General features: G+C 46.0%; 1 protein-coding gene across 1 annotated transcript in view; it reads right to left on the reverse strand.

The window, feature by feature from the left end:
* SCNN1G (sodium channel epithelial 1 subunit gamma) overlaps window positions 1-1,815 on the reverse strand; it is a 26,319-nt gene extending 24,504 nt beyond the window's left edge. Inside the window, exon 1 of the mRNA XM_040458773.1 lies at window positions 1,653-1,815. The gene's annotated coding sequence lies outside the window, so the exon portion shown is untranslated. The remainder of the gene's footprint in view (window positions 1-1,652) is intronic.
* Window positions 1,816-6,315: the final 4,500 nt, after the last annotated feature.

The raw sequence follows: 6,315 nt of genomic DNA on the forward strand, positions 1-6,315 counted from the left end.
CACCCCCCCCCCCCCCACAGACACATATGACCTTACTGGGATGGAGAAAACCTTCTCAACCCTCAAAATTATGCTGTTGGTCTCTTAGCAAGAGGAATGTAATTTATTTTGTTTTGTCATTTAAAGCATTTCCCATCCTCAACTCCTCTCTCACACATTCAAAAGCAAAAAACTTAGCAAGAGTTTGTTTTAAAAATCTGGATCCAGGTTCAATTTCCTGTCAAACAAAATGGCCACGCAGGGAAGGTTTTCTCCTCTGCGAATGTTCAGAATCGCAGATGCTGGATACTCCTATCTCTAATTCTCTTTCTTCTCGCTGAAGACAACCCCTGGGGTCCCTCTGCCCCACCAGCTTCTTCTCCAGGACTGACCTTGACTCCAATGGATCAGCCCCCAATGTCAGTGAAACCACAGGTGAGAGAAGGGAACCCATCTGCTCAACACAAAACAGATAAATGTGCACTGAAACAGTGTTACAACTTCAGAGCAGAGCAAGGTCCGGCTGATTGATCAAACACTATGCCTTTGTGGAAGAATCAATGGCTGACACCGAGCACTCACTCTTTGAAGTATTTTACAGGTATTCACTCATTTCATTGCCACAACAAGCTTCTGAGGTAGGCACCTTCACTTCCCCCCATTATGCAAATGAAATGGAGACACCAAGAGGTTAAGTAGTTTGTCCAAGGTCACACTAGAAAGTGGCCAAGCTGGGATTTGGACTCAGGAGTCCATGCCTTTAACTACTAGCTGTGCTGCTCCCCAACAGTAATAATAATGACAACGATAGCAGCCACAGCAATCATCGCAGCTATCATTTATTGATCCCTTAGGACTCCCTGCCATCCTACTCAGCTCTTTTTACATATTACCTTATTTAATGCTCCCTGTAATTAGATGAGGTATTAGTACCGTCCCCATTTCACAGAGGGGGAAACTGAGGTGCAGAGTGATTACGTAACTTGCCCAAGGCCACCCAGATGGCAAGAATTCAAAGGAGTTTTTCAAATTCCAGGGCCGCTCATGACAGCGATTCTCACTGCGCCCCACCACCCCGGAGCTTGCCTATCTCCTATACCCCAGGAAGGGACCCCAAGCCTCAGGCTCTGGGAGTGGGACTCGAGCTCCCCCCCTGGCGTCTCTGCAGCCCCTGCCCACCCCGCACAGAGCGACCGCACGCTGTGCTGTGGCAGAAGTCACGTCTGCTGACGCCGCCGGAGAGAATCCAACCAACCCGATTCAAGTGTTTGCTTCTTTCTGCAACCACGGTCACCCCAGAGAAAACATTCCAGAGAGCAAAAGGAACAATCGCGGTCAAGTCTCGCCAAGGCCTGAACAGGTGCTGGGCGGAGAGACAAGGCGAGGCGCGGCCCGGGACCCCCAGAGCCCCGGACCCTGAATAGCCCAGAAACGCCTGTCACCCTAGCTCTGCTTCCCGGGCGACGGCGTGGGCAGACGCCAGAGAGCTGGCTGGACCCGGATTGGCCTGAGAAGGTGTCCCAGCATCCCAGCCACCGGGAGGCAGCCCCGGGCTGATGCCAGCCAGCTCCACCACCGACCGCGCGGACGGCGTCCGAGAAGCCATCGGGCCCCGCGGCCGCTCCGGTGCCTGAAACCCCCAAGCTAGTGCGACCCGACCCGGCTCGGCTCACCTCTCTCAGTTCCGAAGAGTCTGGGGCTCGGGGGTGCGCGATCCGTGCGCGCTCTGTTGTGCTGCCGGTAACAGCGCGAGCATCCCGCCGCTGCCGCGGCCTCCGGCTCTTGTGCGCCAGACCTGGGCCCCGCCCCTGGAACCCCGCCCCCTCGGGGCCGCCCCCACCTGCCCAGGTGTATTCCCCAGGTGGCCCAGGATGTGCCGGCCACGACTCCGCAGCGCCCCCTGTCACCCTGAGGCAGCTCTGCGCCCAGGTGCGTCCTGCACGGTGCCTTGCGGTGGCGAGGTACAGTGCCTGCCGCCTCCCGGAGGCCAACTAGCACCCTGCATTCCCCCTGGATCTGTGCGGCACCTTCTACCAGCACCTCACAGCGCCTCCTGCCGCCTTGTTACTGCCCGACACCTTCCACTCTGGTCCATTTGGGCGACCTTCCGCCCCTGCGCCGGGAGAAATCCCAGGCAGCATTTTAAGAAATCCCAGGCAGCATTTTACCCAAGGCTTCCTCCTGACCTGGATCAGGAAGCTGCTTCAGTGCCCACCTGCGTCTGCCTGTGCCCACCTGCCTGAGGCTTTGCAACCAGGCCTCTCATCCTTTGGTCTCTTCAGTTGCCTTTTTATAGTGACTCACGCAGAAAACTGTAAGAAATGAGCTTAGAAAAATTGCAACCAGAAGGGATTATAGAGACACCTCGATTACAGCCCCTTAGAGTAGGGAAGAAACAGGCCCAGAGAAAGAAAGCAGTCTGTTCTGCAGCGGAACTTCTCAGACTTGAAAGTGCATACCATCACTGTGGATCTCTAATTCAGTAGGTGTGGGGTGGGACTTGAGACTCTGCATTTCTAACTTTCCAGGTGATGCCTCTCTTGCTGGTCTAAGAACCACACGTTGAGTACAAGGGCCACTTGCCCAAGTGAGTGGAAACAGGTTCAGTATTTTTAGAGAGCCACTTAAAAAAAAAAAAACCCTCTAACCCCCTAAGAAAAACCTCAACTGTTATTCTAACAATACATGCTCATTGTAAAGAATTCACATGTTGAAAAGAAATGGAAGTCTCTCCTTAATCTGTGACCCCCCCCGCGCTAAATAAGCATGGTTACATATGCATAAATATATTGCAATATATTTAAAATACAAAAATTACATATGCCAAATAATAACTAAACTGGCATATATAATATTACATAATAAGATTATATATGAAATGGGATTATGAAATACACACTGTTCTTTAATTTCTTAACTTTGTTTTATTTTTTATAGACTTTACATTCATTTTTTATGTTTTTATTTTTAAGTACTCTCTGCATCCAACATGGGGCTCAAACTCATAGCCTCAAGATCAAGAGTCACATGCTGTACCTACTGAGACAGCCAGGCATCCCTCTTAACTTTGTTTTAGTGACAATATACTATACAGGTATATTCTCATTATAAAATAAAGCCAGTAAAGGGAAATATTTCCTTTTGTGATATATTATGGGTTATTTTCCTTGCCACTGTATACATTTACCTAAGTATGCTATTCACATAACTTACTTAATCAATGTATTGATATATTTTTTAATTGCCTCTAATTTTTCAGTAGTATAAATTATTCCATAAAATATGTTCATGTACATCTCTGATTATTTCATTGGGACAAATTCTTACTCGTGGGATATTTTTTCTGTCAGTGTCATTACTCAGTTTAGTTGGCACAACAAAAAGAACAGTTAAGAGAAAAGAGTAGGCTACAAAACAATGTATAGAATAATAGAAAATATATCAAAATGTTAAAAAAGAGGTTCTCTTTCAGGGTAAATTTACAAGTGATTTTTACTAATCTGTGCTTTCTTGTTTCACTCTCCCTCTCTGTATACATAGATAGAGATATTATGGATATATACATTAAATATATGTAATCACCTGTGACATAAAAATAAGACTTTTTTTTAATTTTTAAGTTTATTTATTTTGAGAGAGAGAGCGAGAGAGCACAAGTGGGTTAGGGGCAGAGAGAGAGGGAGAGAGAATTCAAGTAGGCTCTACACTATCAACACAGAGCCTGATGCAGGGCTAGAACTCATAACTGTGAGACCATGACCTGAGCTGAAATCAAGAGTCGGATGCTTAACCAACTGAGACATCTAGGTGCCTCATAATAATAATGTTTTTCTCTTCATCTTCTGGGATCCCTATGATTCTGATGTTGTTCCTTTTAATGAGTCACTGATTTCTCTAATTCTTAAATTGTGCTCTTTTGCCTCAGTTTCCCCCCTTTTTTCTGCTTCATTATTCTCCATAAGTTTGTCCTCTGTATCGCTGATTCACTTCTCTACCTCATCCATCCTTGCCTCTGTGGCATCCATTCGGGATTGCAGCTTAGTTACAGCATTTTTTATTCATCCTGACTAGCTTTTACTTCTTTTATCTCCACAGAAAGGGATTCTAATCTATTTTGACCCCAGCTAGTATTCTTATTATCGCAATTCTAAATTCTGGTTCAGACATCTTGCTTGTATCTGTATTGGTTAAGTCCCTGGCTGTCATTTCTTCCTGCTCTTTCTTTTGGGGTGAATTCCTTCATTTTGTCATTTTGAAAGAAGAAAAGGAATTAATGAGGTAAAAAAAATTTTAATTAAAAAATTAAAAACAACACACACACACACACACACACACACACACACACACACAAGTCAAATAAATGATGCTAGATCCTAGGTGTGTTTTGGTGTGGGTGTTGAAAGGGGCTTAATAGAGAAAAAAAGGGGGAAAATGGAAAACATTTGAAAATTTGAAAAAATGAATACAATAAAACAGAATAAAATGAAATGATGGAAGTAAAATAGAATTTGAAACATTTACAAAAAAGTAAAAAATATAGTATAAAAAATTAAAGAAATATTTTTAATAGAAATTGAAAATAAAAATAAAATTTTCTCTTTCTGTATTCAAGAAAAAGAAAAGAAATGAGAGAAAAGAAGAAAATTGAATAGGTGGACCAGTGAACAGACTGAAATACGATTTAAATTACATCATTTTCCCCTAGAAGTCAAATTATGAAGCACTTTATAGTCTGTAAACTAAGCAGGCGGAGAGACTCCTGTTCCTGAAGAGCAAGGTTGGCCCAGTTGGGCGGGGCTTAGTGTAATGGCTCTGTTTTCCACTAGATGGCCCTGCTTAGCTTACTGGGGTGGATTGTTGTGGTGCTTGCAGGTGTGTATGCGCATGCGCGGGAGCGGTGAAAATGGCGTCACCCAGCTGCCCAGTCTCTAGTATTGGAACTCTTCTCCCAGATCAACAATTTTGCACCTGTCTCCAGTTTCTGTCCACGCCATGCTTTTACACTGTCTGTGACCAAGCTGTCACGTTGCCAGGCAGCACCTCCCTCCTGAGTTTTATCTCAGATGCAGCTGTGTTTTCTGACCCCTCACTTCTGAGGGACTGTGGCTTTGACCTGTTCTGACCTTCTGTGGGAGGGTCTCACCGAGCAATGGCCAGGTGCCAACCCGCACCCAGGAACATTCGCAGGACTGTGCTGCTACCGATGCCCAGAGTCTGAGGCTGCGTGCCAGCCCACCCCAGAAAAAGTTCACACGATTGTGTAGCAGCAGCATTTCAGGGACTATGGCAAACCACAACATGATCTGGCACCAGGCTTCACCCCCAACGACCTTGTTCCAGCACCAGCAAATGTGGTTGTTCTCTGTGGTCCACTGGGGCTTTGCCTGTGGAGGGGGGCCCACACAGCCTCTACCAGATGTCCTCCCAGCAGGGGAACTGCCTCTCCCTGTGTGTCCTAAGAACTTCTTGGACCCCACTCTGCTCCTGGGGATTCGTCCTTCCCACCAGAGCACTTCCAGTTATTGAGCTGCAGAGTTTCAGACTCTGCACTACCCCTGTTTATAGAGTCTTAATGGAATTTAAACCCTCTCCTTTCTCCTTTCTCTCTTTTAAGTTCAGTCCCTGCATCTGTTTCCACTTTCCACTCTCTCTCCAGCTGCTTTTGGGGGGGGGTGCTTTTCCCGTACTCTCCCCCCATCTCCATCCTCTCTCCACCAGCTCCCTGCCCTCAGCGGCTTCTCTCTACCCCAGTTCACCTCTCCATGCCGCATACCTGCTGAGTTCTGTGGTTCAGGTTGTGCACATTGTTGTGTTAATCCTCAAATCACTTTTCTAGGTGTGCAGGATGGTTTAGTGTTGGTCTGGCTGTCCATAATAAGAATATTTTTAAAAGATGGCAAGCTAGTTGAAGTCAGGGATAACACTTGAAATCAGGTCTATGTCACTATAGGACAGAATAAATTAAGGCTGGATTGGCTTCTTTTTAAAAATCAAGTTAGGGGCACCTGGGTGGCTCAGTTGGTTAAGCATCCAACTTCGGTTCAGGTCATGATCCCACAGCCTATGAGTTCAAGCCCTGCATTGGGCTGTGTGCTGACAGCTCAGAGCTTGGAGCCTGCTTTGGATTCTGTGTCTCCCACTCTCTCTACTCCTCCCTAACTTGTGCTCTGTCTCTCAAAAATAAATAAACATTAAAAAAAATAAAAATCAAGTTAAATTTGGGGAGCCTGGGTGGCTCAGTAGGTTGGTTGAGCGTCCAACTTCAACTCAGGTCATGATCTCACTATTCATGGGTTCAAGCCCCCTAAGGTAAAAAAAAATTTTTTTAATTAAAAA

The sequence above is a fragment of the Herpailurus yagouaroundi genome, unplaced genomic scaffold (genome assembly GCF_014898765.1).
Source record: "Herpailurus yagouaroundi ecotype Mexico unplaced genomic scaffold, PumYag 222, whole genome shotgun sequence".
Classification (NCBI taxonomy): Eukaryota; Metazoa; Chordata; class Mammalia; order Carnivora; family Felidae; genus Herpailurus; species Herpailurus yagouaroundi.